Source organism: Capsicum annuum, chromosome 5 (assembly GCF_002878395.1).
Source record: "Capsicum annuum cultivar UCD-10X-F1 chromosome 5, UCD10Xv1.1, whole genome shotgun sequence".
Taxonomy (NCBI): domain Eukaryota; kingdom Viridiplantae; phylum Streptophyta; class Magnoliopsida; order Solanales; family Solanaceae; genus Capsicum; species Capsicum annuum.
The window spans coordinates 98,885,558-98,905,092 of record NC_061115.1 but is presented as its reverse complement, the minus strand read 5'-3'; positions in this window follow the sequence as shown (position 1 = coordinate 98,905,092).

Genomic DNA, 19,535 nt, shown 5'->3' with positions numbered 1-19,535 from the left:
CTAACCAAGTGTCCTCATCTATTCTCCGCTGATCTAGACTCAGCTCCAGAGAATAGTTTCCTTAAGCTTAATCAATTTCATTTTAAGATTTTAGTTACAAAAGTGCTATCAATTCACACTGCATGTTCAGTTATACATACATGAATTATGTTCAGCTATATCCATGCATCAAATATGCATGTTCAGTATGATAATTTAGAATACTAGTAATATCAGCCATATAGTGAAGTTCCAAATGTTCATGCCCAGTAAATCAGTTAGTCTCTCAGTATTCTCAGCCTCAATAGTATTATTCGAGGATGAATGTCCCAAAGGGGGAGATAATGTAAGACCCCGCAAAATCCTAAGCTTAATTCAGTCCTTTAGGATTGTAAAGGGGTCCCAAACTTAGAATATTTTAGCCAAGTACTCAAACTTAGTATCATTTTAGCCTATGAAGGTTGGAAATATTATTTCGCGACCTTTACATCCATTAAATGTTGATGTTTAGGTTGATTTATGATCAGGAATGTCCATAGGTATTTTCGGATAAGTTTTGGATTATTCAGACCTTGTTTGAAGTTCCATTGGAATCCCAAAATAGTGGATCAACGCGACTTTGGTGCACCGCATTGACTATCGAGTTGATTAATATTTTTCCCCAGATACTAGCATCCAATTCTAGTGAATCGATGAGAACATGACACGATGCATTGGCTATCGCATCGACGCCATCGACACGCCGTATTGATGCCATTGATGCGCCGCATCGACCTACACATCGGTAGCCAAGTTTTAAGTCATTAAAAGACCGCGTACCGCATTCTTAGGGGTATTTGGGTCTTTTCCCCATGTCGTTTAGCCCCTAAAACACAAAATTAAGCCCTTTAGAGAGCAAATATACTCATTCATTCTCCTATTAGCTCAAGAACAAATCCCTAGGGGCTTAAATTTCAAATCAAGAACTCAAGATTCAACCATAAACTTGAAGGAATTCTTCTACACTAGTACGTAAAGTGTTTATCCAAGGATTCCTTCCATCCTTGGAGTCCAAGAATCTCTTTTAAACTTCAAGTAATTGATTTTATGATTTTCATGGTTAGAATTATAGTGTATCCATGATTTCTATTTGGATTAAGTCCTAATTCATGATTACATATATGTAACTCATGTGAAATTAACCATTTTATGTGTATATTCATGTGAATCCATGAAAAACCCTTGACTTATGAAATTAGATATGAATTATGATGCTCACTTGTTGTTCAATACTATGTGCATATTCTATGCTCACCAAGTGCTTAATAAATTGACCATGTGAACTATTAAGAGAATGAAATCATGTCAAGTTAGCTTATGTGCAGGTTATATCATGAAAGTGTTTGTCAAAATACCCCAATGTATGAATGATGATCAAGTTCATAGTTTACATGTTTCATGTTATGCCATGTCTCTTAATTTATGCTATCGAGTCCTGGGGGTACTTGTACCCGACAATTTAGCTGATTACCTAGAGCCATGGTCAGTCATAGAGCAGTATCAAAATGACATGATCAATAGTACTCTTAGTCAGTTACAAAACTCAGGAAACCTTAGTAGAATCCATATTATTCTAGTTTAATTTAGTGTCCAGTTCAGACGTAAGTAAACTCAGTTAACTAATAGGATTCAGTAGTATTCCATCAGTCAATGTAACTCAGTGGACTCAGTTTAGTTTAGCTAAGCCGTAATCTCAGTAACCTTTCAGTCCAACCTAGTTTAGAGTAGAAATCAGTTCAGTGTCTATTCAGTTAAGAGTAGGATTAAGCACCGAGTTAACCCAGGGGTGGGGCATTCCTGTCAGCAGAGGGTTTATGGGGTTGAGCACCTGAATCTACATTATACGACAATGTAGCACATAGATGTATATGCGGATCAGCACTTGGGAATGTACTGAGTAATGGGGGTGTATGCATTTATATAAAAACAGTATCAATACTCTTCAATCAAATCATGCATGCAATTAGGAATGACTCACATGAATTGAATAAGTCAAAATATAAACCTCATAAATCATGCAGAATGAAGCATGTAACATAAATCTCGTGAGTCATTATACTTTAGCTTTAAAAATCTGAACTCTTCTCTTATTCTCATTACTCAAAGACTAAAGAAAGCTTTAAACAATATTTCCAAACTCATGCATATATCTCATTGAGAGTAAAACTTCTTTAATGCTTAAAAACTTATAACTCTTTTGAAATCAAACACTTGGAACTTGGAATCATATGACTTTGGTTTGAAAATCGGTGATCAAATCGTATTAGTAGAGAAAACTACTTCTTTCTATGGAAAATACTCAAAGCAATTCATTCATTTTAGAAAATATCTCACCCCAAAGTTTTATGTAAAATATTCTATCTCAATGGAAAATACTTTAGTTTAGGGAGGTTCTCTTAACCGACATAAACCATGCGAGCTACATGGAGTCCAACATCTTTTCCTCCTAAGAAAGAAGCCTCACGTTAGGGAGAGGCATCATACTCTTTCCAAGGAGTATAACCTTGATTCAGTGATCACTTATCTCAACCTCGAGCCTAATCATCTCGGCCTTAGGCCCAAAATCTCAAACCTATGATGGTACGTAGTTCTGGGGTAAGAAACCATAGTAAATTATCCAACTCGGTGCTAAATACTACTCCCTTTAGTTTGTCTCGCTCATCTCATGGAAATCAACTTTTAAAATAATCTCATGGTTCATAAGAACCCAACAATCAAATCTCTAATCTCATGTGGTAGAGTGGATTTCAAAACTCTATGACCATTAGGTCAAAACATTGATCTATAATCTAAAAATACTCAAATCATGGAGGTGCTTATAGCACAATAGTTCATAAAATTGCAAGTCTCAAGTAGGGCTTAATGACCCATAATTAAATCTCAAGTTAAAACACATCAAAATACGTATTAGATAGCATATAGATTCATAAATCATATAGGAATCAGGAATTTACAGAAATTTAGCTCATAATCTCAACATACTCATATACTTCAATATCTCAAACATTTCAACTTTTAACTTCTCCAAGATTAAAATCGTAGGGTGTAGACCCAGCTGTAATTTCTCAAGAAAATATGTAAATATCATGCCATTAGACTCTCAATTCATGGAAAACATCAAAAGCTTACAACCAATAGCAATGGATGAAAAACCCTAATCTATATTCATGTAAAATCTCATAAATTGCAGAAAATTATAGTTTAAATAACCCTTTGGACACAAGGGTAAAAGGATTACCCTTGTTTAAAACCCTACATACCTTAGACTATGAAATTTGATAAACAAGCTTGCTTCAAACTCTTCTTCTTACTCTTGAGAGAGGGTTCTTTTAACTCTAGAACTTTGGAAACTTAAATCTCAACTCAATTTGTAGAATCCATGGTGAGTTCTTGGATTTCTTGGAAAAGGGTTTTAGATTTGATCTTGAGGGAGAAACCCAAGCTCTCTTGAGTTTTGGATGATGAATGAAGCCGTTTTCTTCGTTTGGAGTATATCAGGGTATAAAATAGTGGAAAGATCGAAAATACCTTTTAAAAATAAGTTAGAAATACTGTACGAAGGCTGGGGTGGTTGAAGCGACGATCGGTCGCAGTCTTGATGGTCCGTCGAAACGTCCATCGCACGTTGGCTAGGATAAGACCATACTGCCTTTGTGGCGACGGTCTCAGCGACGGTCCATCACAGCCTTGACAGTCCATCATGCTGGACGTCACACTTGAGCCAGCAAAGAAAGTTACTAACTTAGTTGCGATAGGCCAAGAGACGGTCTGTTGCAGACTTGACGGTCCATCAGATCGTCTATCGCACCTGGGCGGTTCTGATAACACTCAGTTAAATGACCATAACTTCTCGTCCCGATGCCAGATTTGGACAAAATTGGTATCATTGGAAAGCTAATTCAATTCTCTACACGACAAAAAGTCAAATTTAAGAAAGTTCTATATGGATTAAATACCAATCACTGGGGAAGTCTCTTCTCAATCTTTTAGGACCAAAATTACACTTCACTTGATACGCTCAGAGGCTCAGACTATGAAAGAACTTTGCGGGGTATTACAATATCTCTCCCTTGGAAATATTCATCCTTGAATGTCGCTAGTTAGACTAGGAACACAGGAAAAACAAAGTATACATAGCTGAAGCAATTTTCTAAATGGGCTCAAAATCTTTCTAAACTCTTGAATATCTCGAAAAATTGCAAGAACTCATGCAAGAATAGATATATAGATGAACTTTTGATTAGAAGGGCTGAATTAATGAATAATAATACCTTCATATTGATCTGAACTCGCAGAAAATTGGTGCGGGTACTTGGCTCGCATGTCTGCTTTTGCCTCCAAAGAAGCATCCTTAATTGACTGGTTCCGCCACAACACTTTGACCAAGGGAACCTCTTTGTTCCTCAGTTTACGGATCTAAAAATCTAGGATATCAATGGGAATGTCATCGAATGAAAGAGTGTTCTGAATATCAGCACTCTCTGAAGTATCTACCACAACAGAATCACCATTATACTCCTTAAGTACGGAGAAATAAAAGATAGAATGAATGGCTAAGAATTTGCAGGCAACTTGACCTTATAGGCTACTTTCTCAACACGGCTCAAAACTCTATACGGTCCAACATATTGAGGACTAAGCTTTCCTTTTTTACAAAAAAATTTCACTCCTTTCATGGGTGAAATCTTCAAGTACACCAAATCACTCACTTCAAACTCAAGATCTCTTCTCCTCACATCAGCATATGACTTTTGACGACTCTGAGCTGTCTTCAACCATTCTGTAATCAACTTAACTTTCTTCATAGCTTCAAACACTGCATCAGGCGAAATCATGGCAGCTTCACCCACTTCAAACAAACCTATGGGTGATCTACATCTTCTACCATACAAGGCCTCAAATGGTACCATCCAGATACTAGCATGGTAACTATTGTTATAGGCGAACTCTATCAATGGCAAATTCTCATCCCAACCTTCTTTAAAATCAATAGTACCCACCCTCAATATGTCTTCTAGGGTCTGAATGGTCCTCTCAGCCTGACCATCTGTCTGCGGATGAAAAGCAGAACTTAAAAGAACTTGGGTACCAAGACCCTACTGAAACGCCCTTCAAAACTAAGAAGTAAATTGAGTACCCCTATCCGAAATAATAGATGAGAGAACTCCATGCATCCTGACTAACTCTCGAATATACAATCTAGCATAATCCTCAGGTGTATAAGATGTATGCATAGGAAACAAGTTCATGGACTTAGTCATCCTTCTACAACAACCCAAATAAAATCATTATAATTACGGAAAATTGGTAACCCGATCACAAAGTCCATATTCACCACTTCCCACTTCCAAGTGGGTATACTAAACTCTTGCATCACACCACCAGATCTTTAGTTCTCTACTTTAACCTATTGGCACGTTGCACACTTTGTTACAAACTCAGCTATATCCTTTTCCATTCCATTCCACCAATAGATTTCCCGCAAGTTGTGGTACATCTTTGTAGTACCGGGATGAATAGAATGTCATGCGCCATACGCTTCAGCCATAATCCTCTACCTCAAATCATCAACAAATAGAACGCACAATCTATCCTGCAATATCAACACGCCATCTCCTTCTACAAGAAAACCACTACCTTTCGGTCCTGCAATCTTAACTGCTTCCTTCAGTCTAACCAAACTAGGATCTCTATTTTACTTTTTCTTCACTTCTGAAACTAAAGAGGATTCGGAACTTCTTTGCACCAAAGTACTTTCCTCAGCTGAATCAATCAACCCAACACCCAATCTAGATAGAAAATGCACATCATGATCTAACTCTTCCTTACCTTCCTCTGCACGAACAACACTACCCATAGACAATCTGGTAAGGGCATCCGCCACTATATTGGCCTTGACTGGGTGATACAACACACTTATATCATAGTATTTTAAGAATTCTAACCACCTCCCCTACCTAAGATTCAACTCTCTCTGAGTAAACACATAATGCAGGCTCTTATGATCAGTAAACACATCAACATGAACACCATAAAGATAGTGTCTCAATTTTTTCAAACCAAAGACCACAGCAGCTTACTCAAGATCACGGGTTGGATAATTTTTCTCATGCGGATTTAACTGTCCAGAGGCATAGGCTATAACCTTACCTCTTTGCACCAAAACACAACAAAAACCAATTCCAGAGGCATCATAATACACCATAAAACCATCTATACCATTAGGAAAAGTCAACACAGGGGATGAAGTAAGTCGAGTCTTCAACTCCTGAAAACTCTTCTTATAGGTATCTGACTACTGGAACTTAACTTTCTTTTGGGTCAACCAGATCTTGGGAGATGATGGAAAGATAGGTCTAGGACAATTTCTTACAACCTCTGTCTTTAGGGGATCAACTCTAATACCTTTGGCTAAAACAATATGACCCAAAAAGGCTACAGACCTTAGCAAAAATTCACACTTGTTGAATTTAGCAAACAACTGCTCATCTCTAAGAGTTTGCAAGATAGTTCTAAGGTGATTCGCATAGTCATTCTCATTACGGGAGTAGACAAGGATGTCATCTATGAAGACAATGAGAAACATATCAAAATTTGGCTTGAACACTCGATTCATGAGGTCTATGAAGGCTTTTGGGGCATTGTTTAGCCCAAAAGACATAACTAAAATCTCAAAATGATCATAGCGGGTTCGGAAGGCTGTCTTTAGAATATCACATTCCCTCACTTTAAGTTGTTGATAGCTGGATCTAAGTTCCATCTTGGAGAAATAACTTGCACTTTGTAACTAATGAAATAGTTCATCAATTCTTAGAAGAGGATACTTCTTTTTGATAGTGACATTGTTAAGCTGACGATAGTCAATGCACATATGTAAAGAACCATCTTTCTTCCGCATGAATAGAACAGGTGCGCCCTAAGGAGAAATATTGGGCCTTATTAAACCTTTGTCTAAAAGATCTTCGAGTTGCTCTTTCAACTCTTTAAGCTCACCAGGTGCCATACGGTATGGCAGAATAGAAATAGGATGAGTGTCAGGAAGAAGGTCAATCCCAAACTCTATCTCTCTATCGAGAGGTACCCCTAGGAGATCTTTCAGAAAAACATCTAGAACCTCATTAACAATATTGACTGACTGAATAATTGGAGCCTCAGACTTAGTGTCTTTGACTCTAACTAGGTGATAGATGCAACCTATGGATATTAGCTTTTTGGCTTTGAGATAGGAGACAAAATGACTCTTGGGTGATACCGAACTCTCGAACTACTCAGAAACTAGCTCAGCAGGGAACAAAAACTTGACCACATGGGTATAATAGTCTATAGATGCATAACAAGAATGACGACAATCCATACCCAGAATAAGGTTAAAAACCACCATTCTAACTCTATCAAATCAGCAAGTATGACTATATACAGAATAGTAACAGGACAATCTATATACACTTATTTACAAATAATTAACTACCCTACGGGTGTAGGACAATCATAACGTTTAACCACAACTCGCACTTGGAGAATTTAGCATATAACTGTTGGTCATTCAAGGTCTGCAAAACCACACGGGGTTGATTGGCATGATCCACCTCATTTTTAGAATACACCAAGATGTCATCAATGAACACAATAACGAAAAGATCCAAAACTTCTTGAAAACCCTGTTGGTCAGATCTATAAATATCGTCAGGTATTAGTCAACCCGAATAACATAACCATTAAATCAAAGTGCCCATAATAAGTATGAATAGCCATCTTAGGTATATCCACTGCCTTAATCTTAAATTGATGATACTCAGACCGAAGATCTATAGTAGAAAAGAATTTGGCACCCTGGAACTAATCAAACAATTCATCTATCCTTGGGAGAGGATACTTATTCTTAAATATCACCTTATTCAATTGTCTATAGTTAATGCACATACGAAGGAAACCATCTTTCTTACATATGAATAAAACTGGTGCACCTACAGGGATACACTTGGATGGACAAAACCCTTATCCAAAATATCCTTAAGTTGTTCCTTGAGTTCTCTCTACTCAGCTGGAGCCATTCTATAAGGAGGAATAGATATTGGATGAGTGTCCAAAACCAACTCAATAACAAGTTCGATCTCCTTATATGGAGGAACACTAGGAAGATCATCTAAAATGACTTCAGGAAACTCATGTACCACCGAAACCGAATAAAAAGAAGGACCTTCCAATTTAGAATCCTTAACCTGGACCAAATAATAGAGACACCCTTTTGAGATTAACCTCTGAGCTCTAAGATAAGAAATGAACCTCCCCCTAGAAGCTAGGGAACGAACCTCTAACTCAATAATCGGTTCACTAGGGAACCTAAAGACAGCCTTATGGGTCTGACAATCTAAGGATGTGTAACAAGATTATAACCAATCTATTCCTAGAATAACATCAAAATCCACCATATAAAGTTCAAACAAATCCACCAAAGTTTACCTACTACCAACAGATGCCACACACCCCCTATAGAATCTTTTTTGAAAGCACAGAGTCTCCTACTGGGGTGAAATATAGAAAAAGGATCTAAACTAATCTTTGGATAAAAAGAAAAATACACAGCCATAAATAGGGTGACATAAGAAAGAGTGGACCTTAGATCAAGAAAGCAATACATATTACGAGAAAAGAGTTGTAATATACAAGTCACAACATCAGGTGATGCCTTATATTTCTGTCGAGTAGCAAAAGCATACAACCTAATCCAACCAGCGTTGGTACCAGAAGCAAAAATAGATGCAGAAGCACTACCCTTTGGTGTAGGAGAAAAAGATGAAGCAACCAGAGCCTTACTCACTCCCAAAGCACCCTTACCAACTGGATAATTTCTAAGCATATAGCCTAGATGGCCATATTTGAAACACCTATCCCTCCTTTCATCATAGAAACTCCTATACAACCTACCATAAAACTAACAAGAAGGACACGATAAAGCTAACTATGCCTCATTTTCCTAAGATTGGGCACTCTTTGCTTGGAAATTATCACCACCCTACTGACGCCTATCGCTCAAAGACTTTGGGTAAGGAGTACTAGCTATAGAAAAGGAACCAAAACTCCCCAACTTCTTCCTTGGCCACTTACCACTATCCCGACCACCTTGATATTTCCTGCCACCTTATTTAGAAGACCTAAACCTCTGACTCTACCTTTCCCTAAATTCATCCTGCTTTCTCTTTTCTTTCTCTACCTATTACATATAAACTACCAACCTAGATATATCTATATCCTTAATTAGAAACACAGTCTTTACTTTCAAGGATCAAATCTTGAGATAGTCCAGAAGCAAACTTTCTCATCCTTGCCCTTATATTAGAGAATAATTCCAAAGCATACGTTTACAATTGATGAAATTTCAAGGCATATTCCTTGACCAACATTTTCCCTTATCTCAAATTAACAAATTCCTCTGCCTTTGCTTCCCTTAACTCCTGAGTAAAGAATCAATCTAAAAAAGTATTAGAGAAAGTCTCCTATAAAGTAGACTCATTAACATCACCTCTCACCTTATCTCACTCCTTATACCATTAGTACGCCACATCATTAAGCTGGAAAGCTACAAAATTCACCCCTTCTACATTAATGGCCTACATTACCCTAAAAATTTCTCTATTTTATTCAAGAAACCCAGAGGATCCTCCTACACCTTCACACTAGTAAAAGTTAGAGGATTCATCTTCATAAATTGGCAAACCCTTATGGCCTCAGAAGATAAAACACCAGATGCATCTCGCCCAGCCTGAGCAGCAACCAACTAACCAATAACATGAATCAAATGACAAAATTATGCATTTGTTACCTCACCCAGAGGAGGACTAGTAGCAACTAGTGAAACTCTAAAAATATTAGGGACAGGGCCCCTAGACCGAGTATGGATCCCCTAAGTAATACGTGTCCTTTTAAAATCATCCCCAGTCGAGATAAAAAACTACCTTGCATCTCAGATTGCCAAGGTATGATCTGAAAATCAAACACACTCGGATTACAAAAGACTACAGGACTTAGACTCTAAGATTGAAAATAGAATACCATGAAAGTGAAAAGTTCCTAATGTCTTATAGCCTCTTATTTATGAGTGTGGCATGTACACACCCTTAAAAGAGACTGGACTTGACATGGCTTTGTGGACTCCTAATTAACCATGAACCTAAAGCTCTGATACCAACTTGACATGACTCAGCCAGGGGCCTTGTCATAATAGGCATATCAAGTCCAACCAGGACCGAAAACAACCTCGATACCCAACCTAACTATGTAGCATATTCCCTTAGTCTAATGAATTCCGAACATATAACAAGAAAGTGTGTATTTGCACAAATCTAGACTCTAGGATAGGTCTATAATCATGATCTACCCAAAAAAGCCTAACCGTCAAAAACTAAATCGATAACTATAAAACACCAAAACCATAAGCCTAAAATCAAAACAATAACCCATTTTCTGTCCATAACATAGTTTAAAAGGATGGAACAGTGAGAAATTTAGTCAATCGGTATCAGCCCTAATACCAATACCAATACTACGGCTGCCACCACTATCGATCCCACCCATACCAACCCATAGTAGTTCCACAAAAGCCTCTAACCAAAAAAAACCAATATCTGGTTGGGACATGCCCCAAACCATAGCCAAAACCATTATCCCTAAAATAACCAAAGTAAATATGTCCATGATATGAAATAGAGCCTTCTGAAATATAGAAGTGCACTACTTCAGTCCAACTGAGCTGATCTCGAGATCTAATCTTGATGAAGAAGGAGTAGAATATCCAGTTCCGACATTGCATGGGGATAAAACCACCTAAGGATGGGTTAGTGGGTGAACACTAGCAAGTAATCAGGATAAGGATAAAATAATGTCGTCCAGTAAAACAACCATATGCATACAAACTGCTCACATACACACACACATATATAACCATACCAGGAAAGGGAACCAGGTTTAACATACCTTTAAACTATTAACCTGGGTATATGTAGCTTAACCGTCCTAGATTAACCCACGGGCTATATGGGTCAAGTGTAAACTCCTTAATGGGCCTCGATGCGTGTAGCCTCATGAACCAAAGATATAATAAAAGTGAAAGATTCCTAAGAACCCTTCGCTCTACATGATAAATATATACAGTATACTTAGAGGATTCCTATGTACCTTATAGTATTATATATGGTCACTATGACTAACCCCTCAAGTCGATAAACATGAGATTTCAGTATCCATCTGTTGCACTCACACCTTTATAATTAGCTATCATACCCTACCATTATTGCCCAATTAAAACCATTTCCAACCAACCAAACCATTATTCCATCATTTATAACCAAGGGTATAAGATGTGGTATCATCATACCGACTATAGCTTGTAAACAATGTCCTTAGCAAACTTTTTTATGGAATAGGGATTCCCATGTACCCATAGATTACATTATCGAGTTAACTTTAGGGAACACATGTACCCCATAAGTGTTCTATTATTAAGTTTGCTTGGGGGAATCCCTGTACCCCACAAGTTGTTCAGTAATATGTTTACTTAGGGGATTCCCTTGTACCCCACAAGAAAGTTTAATAACCATAACCATAGCCACAAGCGATTCCAATAATCTATTCCAAACTATTTAAATTATTTATGATATTTAAGGTTCCATTACCATACCATACCATGCAATAGTTCCATAAAAATTCCAATAGTATAGTAAAAGCATTATCATAGGTATGTTCTAAAGGTGTAATACCCCGTACTTCTACCTAGCTTAAAATCATCCTAGAAATGTTAAAGACGTTTCAAAGATGAATCCAATTTTATACATGTAGTATTTTCAAGATTTTCACTTTTTATCATGTTGAAATTTAATAAGCTTCCCATCGATATAAAATTTTCCCAAATCCGACACCCGGGTGAAGAGTTAGAGCCATTTCAGTGAGATACTGTATCACCTGAGCCATCAGCGCATCGCGGAGACAAATTAAATGGCAATTATCTATTTCCAGTATTGCTCCGTGATAGTGGCTCATCGCTCCAAACTTCTAGGTAACAAAAAAAGTGGCAACGTAATAGCTCCGTGTCGCGCCACCATGAAATTTCCCATTTGTCACTTTCCAGAGACACGGCATGATAGCACCGCATCGCAGCAGGGGTCTAAATTGGGAAATTTTCATAGAATTAAAATACGTGTCCAAGGGTTAAAAGGGTCAATTTATCACCCCTATATGTACCCAATAACACGTGATTCAGCCATAATTCATCTTAAATATATTGTTTCTCTTAAGTTTCTCTCAAGAACAAGCTAGGGTTTTTAATTAGGGATTCAAATCCAAGACTCAAATTCAAGATTTTTCCATCAATCTTTATAGAATCAAGAACTAAGGTATGCACAGTGTTCATTCATGGATTCCTTTCATCCATGAAGCCCAGAAATCAAGTTTTAAATCTTGTATTGTGAATATTTTGTTGTGGGTTGATTATATTCATGTGATTATGGTTGTAAGATTCCTAAGTTGGAATCTTTATGTGTTATTCATGAACCTATGCTAGTATATGGTCTGAAACATATGAAATTATGTTGAAATATGGAGTTTTGTTCTATTAATTTGATGGTCATGCCTATTCCCTAAGTCATACATCCTAGGCATTTGATAAAATGCTTCAGAGAATATAAATTATGCATTAGAGCTTAATTGTGGCCCAAGAGAAAAATGCATGCTTTACTTTATGACCAAGAATGACTTCCATGATATTATGTGCATTATAAATGGTTGAGGGAATGTCCATGAGATTAGGTTGATAAAATTATGACATATTTATATGCAATTCAATTCATGTACAAGACTATGATAACCATGTGCTTCATTAAAACCCCAAATTAACGTATTATAAATTGTTGATATTGGTCATATATTCAAGAAGTGTCATGTCCTATCAGTTTCATGCTATCATGTCCTGGGAGTACTTTTACCCGACAATTTAGCTGTGTGCCTAGAGCCAGTGTCATGTTTTAATTATACTCTCAGTTAAGCCATGATCCTTAGAATTCAGTCAGTCTCGTGACTCAGGAAAACTCAGTAAATTCAGTATCAGTCTAGTCCTACTCCATAATCTCAGTGACCTCATTGGTCTCAGTAATATTGGTACTCAGTAATCTCGGTAACCTCAGTATTCCCAGAAATCTCAGTAACGTCAATACTCTTCGTCATTCCTCAGATCTCAGTAGCATTTTGTCAGTCAACAGAACTCAGTGAATTCAGTTTAGCTCCGCTAAATAATATCATTAGTATTAGTTCAGTTCAATGTGTATTCAGTTGAGAGTAGGATTCAACACCGAGTGAACCCAGGGATGAGGACATACACTGTCATCCAGTAGAGGGTGTAATCCTTAGTAGCAATCTCTGTATTCCAGAACTATATAGCTAGCATAGGTTGAGATACACCCTATTCGTTTAGAGACTTATAAATCTCATTTAATTTTCTTACTAAGAGAGGTTGATAGAAGAGCTCCCTATAAAAGAGGGTATACTCACAGCTTCTCTTAACCCATGGCACGGTACTAAAACCCTTCCAGCTAGGGTTATAGGTTGGACCTCACTAATTCAGTTTTGGGGCATGTCGATTTGATGATTACCTCCCACAGTCTTAGTTTCAGATCTAGTCTCACTAATAGAACTCAGTTCAGTTCTATAGAATTCAGGACAATCAGATACAGTCAACTCTGTACAGTACAAAACTCAGCTAGTTCCACCGGTATCAGGACTGTCAGATACAGTCACTCATGTTGTCAGTATTCAGACTCATTAATCATGTTATATCAAACTTAGTTAATAGTATATTAATAATATGAAACCCATGTTATCAGTATTTAGTTTCAGGACTGTCAGATACAGTCAATCAGACTAGTTCTTCATAATCAGAATTGTCAGAAATAATAATTCCTTTATAAGAAATATGATATCAGTTCCTCATTACTCAATGGACTCCGTCATTCAGTATCTAATATCAGTACTTAGATATGAGTAAATCCACGTTATCAGAATTCATGAGTCAGCATTATCACAATCTCAATTATAGTTATGTATTCATACATGTATTCTCATATTCATGTTATACTATCAGTTATTATTGTTCATGCATATGAACTCTTGCATTTATCCTACCTCACTTGCATACCAGTACATTCAACGTACTGACACATTTGCACTATGGTGTTTTGTACCATAGGTTTAGAAGCACGATCTCTCGAGCATCCTTAGTAGATCAGACATTCAGCAGCCAGACTAGCAGTGAGTTCTTATCATTCAAGAATAGCATAATTCTTTTATTACTTTATTATTATAGTAGTTCAGAGTTAGTTGGGGACATGTCCCATCAACTCCATAGTTTTCAAATAGTTTAGAGGATTTCAAACTACAGCATGTGTTCAGATAGTTTATTTTAGTTTTGGGTATTTTTATACCCCATTATAGACATTGTATTATATTAAGTATTAGTTCAGTTTTGAACCTTATGGCCTTATAACTTATTTTATGCATATTTATAATGTATTATTCATTGCTCAATTACAGATATCGATCATAGGTTAGCTTGTGGTCCTTCAGGGTTATGAGCACCGTGTTGTATTTCGGGTACCAGATTTGGGGAGTTACAAACTTGGTATTAGAGCCTAAGGTTCAATAGTATCCCAGAAAGTCTGAAAAGCTGCATCTAGTAGAGTCTTGTACATGGGTGTGTTGTGCATCACACTTATGTGCAGGAGGCTATGAGATATTTTAGGAACTATTTCCCTTCTTTCATGTTTTGGATCATGCTATAGAAAGGTTCTCTAAGAAATTCATGTAGGTTCTCATTATTCTCCACTCATGTTAACTCTACCTTACTTTCAAGGTAACAAAAATAGTAAAGCTCAAGGTCTTAGGCGTAGGTCTTTTTCAGAAAGTCCCCGCAGATAATTATGGGATTGCCCATAGGCTCAAATGTATCCCATCAGTTTCGTTATGTTCCAAAGTTATATGGATCTTATTCATGATCATGAGAACTTATTTGCAAACCCAAAATTAGATTGCCATCAAATCCCTTCTCAAGATCCTATGATAGTTTATGACCTAGAGTTAGAAACATGAACCCAGGAGTTTAGCTATAGTAGAGTTGGGATAACATTATCCAAATTAAGCAGATTATGAATTCATGGGGATAGTTGTACCAAGGTAGACCAGTAGGATTGAACAGTGCAAGCAAGAATTTAAGATTATTGATCTAAAATTAAGTATGAATGTGTGGATGTGAATTAGGAGATGCAATATTAGTAGTACATGAAAAAACAAAATCAGATGATATGTTTAGTAAGGCAAGCATGTGTCAAACAGAGTATAAGTATGTGATAATGATTGCAGTTCAGTTCAGAGTTTAGTAAAGTATTCACAGAATTATGATGATACCTTAACACCAAGGGGGAGATGATAGATCAAGTGACCAATTCAGGCTCTTGGATTCCAGTAGTAGTGCCAGTACGTATAGAAAAGCAGTAAGGGAAGATGATTCCCGACCCATACTTATCTCAATGTAAATTTTGGTACTTTAGTCGACATGATTCCTACGCATGTTTCACATCTCAGTTCCATGAACACAGCTTATATTCACACGTTTTCCATAGAATCATGTACGATTCTAGTTTCCCAGCATAAGTAGTTCATTTCTATTCCCCTTAGTAATACAAATCATATCCCACGAATGTAGAAAATTCCAAACTCAGGTCATGTAGCTCATGACTCATGCACTCATGTCATTCTTTATAGTATGCTTAGCCCATACGATTTGTGACTTTACTCTTAGGGTTCAGTAAAACTCAGATTATGTCATATATACTCTCAATTTAGATACCTTGGTGAATTTATAGTGTTAATGTTCCGTTATGCAGGCCTCAGTTACAACATTATTTAGTAGTCAGTATCCAGTAAAGAAGTCAGATAGTCCTATAGAACTATGTTTTCAGCTATCAGTTATTTAGCCATTAGAATTTAGTGCTCCCGTACCAGTCTAAACCTCCATTATAGAAAACCAGCATTCAGTCCCAGTTACATACTTAGTTATGGTTATAGTCTCAATTACTGTCTTGGCTATAATCTCAGTCCCAGTCCCAGTCCTAGTTCAGCCAGATCAGAAACTTCATTCACTTTCAGGATTACTCGACCATAGCATATAGCTATTAGTTACTCAGTTATTAGTATTTCAGTACCTCAGTTATGGACTATTTTTAAATAATGTCATACGCTTGGTCTCGCAATTTCAAGTAATACAATTTTCATAAATCCATGCCCTGTCACCTTATATCACTCAGTTAGTCCTTACATCCTATGCATAATAATCTACAGCCTCAGGTTACTCGTTCAGACTAAATACAATTTAGTCTTATATGTCAGCATTCATCTATAAGTCATTCAGTTAATCAGATAAATTAGTTTATTTACGCATTCATGCTCAACACCATGTGAACCTTTTTAGCAGTCTCAGTTACAGTTCATAAGGTTTGGTCACTTTATCTTAGATGATTTTTCATAGGCCTTGCCTCCTAATACAAGAACCCCATCCATGTAGCGATCTCCCATTCAGATGTCCTACTCAGAGCAGGCTAAGATTCGCTTTCACTCTACAGACATTAGAACTCTATAGAAAGAGTGTCATAAAATGCTCTGATTGAGTATAAGTTTTTAGCATGAGTAGTCCATAAATCCAGTATTTTAGTTTAGTAATCAGAACAGACAAGTTCAGATGGTGTGGTTTCCCCATCTTTCCACCTAATCATACTATTTGGAATCTCATGAATATGATCATTCTAAGATGGACCAACTAGGTAGTTTCGTGTTCAACTTGGTCCATGTATCATGCCTTAGTTTCATATCCCAGATATTCAGTTCATTAGTGCCCTTGCATCATCCCAGTTTTTCTTAGTATCACAGTCAAGTCAGTATTCTTCTAGGGACCTAGTGTCCCAAAGGGGAGATACATTGTAATTCCTCAAAATTTTCATGACATAAACATGTCTCTCTCTTCTTGTAATGAATCCAGTTTAGAGTAGTGGGTACCCATAGGTTGACCCTCTAGATCCAATCTCAGTCGTATGCCACATATTTAAGGTACTTAGTTCAGATCATGATATTCAGCTCATATATCACATTCCAGATCCAGTTACGTTCTCATGTTTCCGCTCATGCATATTTAGTAATTAAACTTAGACTCAACCCAAGGTAATAGAATTTCTTAAGCTTATCTAGTTTCATGTTCAGGTTTCAGTTACAAATGTGGTATTCAGTTCTATGCTCATTTTTTATTTCAAACTTGGTATCATTACCCTTACATGTTTAGTCGCATGTTCATATGTCAGCTCAGTCATGTATTCACACATCAGATATGCATGATCAGTTTTTCGATACTCTCAGTCATGCATTCATGTATCAGCTCAATCATAAAATCATGCATCAGATATGCATGCTCAGTATGAATCATAGTAATGACAGTAAGGTAGTCATGTTTCAGTTGTTCATGTTTTGTATGTACTTTAGCTTATCATTTCTCTCATATAAATCAGACTTATTCAAGGATGAATATTTCCAAGGGGAGATATTGAAATACCCCGTACTTCTACCTAGCTTAAAATCATTCCTGAAATGTTAAAGACTTGTTTCAAAGATGAATCCACTTTTACACATATGGTATTTTCAATATTTTCACTTTTTATCATGTGAGAAATTTAATAAGCTTCCCATCGATATCAAATTTTCCCAAATCTAACACCCAAGCGAAGAGTTAGAGCATTTTTAGTAAGACAGTGTATCACCAAAGCCATCAGCGCATCACGGAGACAGCTTAAATAGAAAATGTCTATTTCCAGTGTTGCTCTATGATAGTGACGCATCATGGAAAACTTCCAGGTTGTAAACAAAGTGGGAACGTGATAGCTTCCGCGTCATACCACCGTGCAATTTCTTATTTGTCACTTTCTAGAGACACGGCGCGATAGCACCGCGTTGCGCCAGGGGTCCAAATTGGGAAACTTTCACATAATTAAAATACACATCCAAGGGTTAAAATGGTCAATTTCTCACCCCTATATATACCTAATAACACGTGATTCAGCCATAATACACCGAAAATATATTGTTTCTCTCAAGTTTCTCTCAAGAACAAGCTAGGGTTTTCAATTGGGAATTCAAATCCAAGACTTAAATTCAACAATCTTTCCATCAATCTTCGTAGAATCAAGAACTAAAGTATGCATAGTGTTCACTCATGGATTCCTTTCATCCATGAAGCCTAAGAATCAAGTTTTAAATCTTGTATTATGAATAATTTGTTGTGGGTTGATTATGATCATGTGATTATGGTTGTATGATTCCCAAGTTGGAATCTTTATGTGTTGTTCATGAACCTATGCTAGTATGTGGTCTAAAACATGTGAAATTAAGTTGAAATATGGAGTTTTGTTATGTTAATTTGATGTTCATGTCTATACCCTAAGTCATGCATCCTAGGTGTTTGATAAAATACTTAAGAGAATAGAAATTATGCACTACAGCTTAATTGTGGCCCAAGAGATAAATGCATACTTTACCCTATGACCAAGAATGAGTTTCATGATATTTTGTGCATTATGAATGGTTGAGGGAATGTCCATGAGATTAGGTTGATGAAAGTATGAACTGTTTAAATGTAATTCCATTCATGTAAAAGACTATGATAATCACGTGCTTTAAGAAATTCCCAAAGTAATTTATTATGAATATTTGATATTGGTCATATGTTCAAAAAGTGTCATGTCCTGTCAGTTTCATGCTATCAATTCCTGGGGGTACTTGTACCCGATAATTTAGCTGTATGCCTAGAGCTAGTGTCATGTTTTCACGATACTCTCTGTCAAGCCATATTTTTTAGAATTCAGTTAGTCTTATAACTCAGGAAAACTCAGTAAATTTAGTATCAGTCTAGTCCTACTCAGTAATCTCAGTGACTTCAGTGACTTCAGTGGTCTCAGTAACATCGGTACTAAGTAATCTCGATAACCACAGTATTCCCAGAAATCTAAGTAACCTTAGTACTCTTTATCATTCCTCAGATTTCAGTAATATTCCGTTAGTTAATGGAACTCAGTGAACTTAGTTTAGCTCCGATAAATAATACCATTAGTATCAATTCAGTTCATTTAATCAGTTTAGTATATATTCAGTTAGGAGTAGGATTCGCCACTGAGTGAACTCAGGGATAAGGACACACACTATCAGCCAGTAGAGGGTGTGATCCTTAGTAGCAATCCCTGCATTCCAGAACTACGTAGCCAGTATAGGTTGAGATGCACCCTACGTGTTTAGGGATCTATACATCTTATTTAAGTTTCCTACTAGGTGGGGTAGATGAGAGAGCTCCTTATCAGAGAGGGTATCCTCACAGCTTATCTGTACCCATGGAACGATACTGACACCCTTCTAACTGGGGTTACAGGTTGGTCATTACCAGTTCA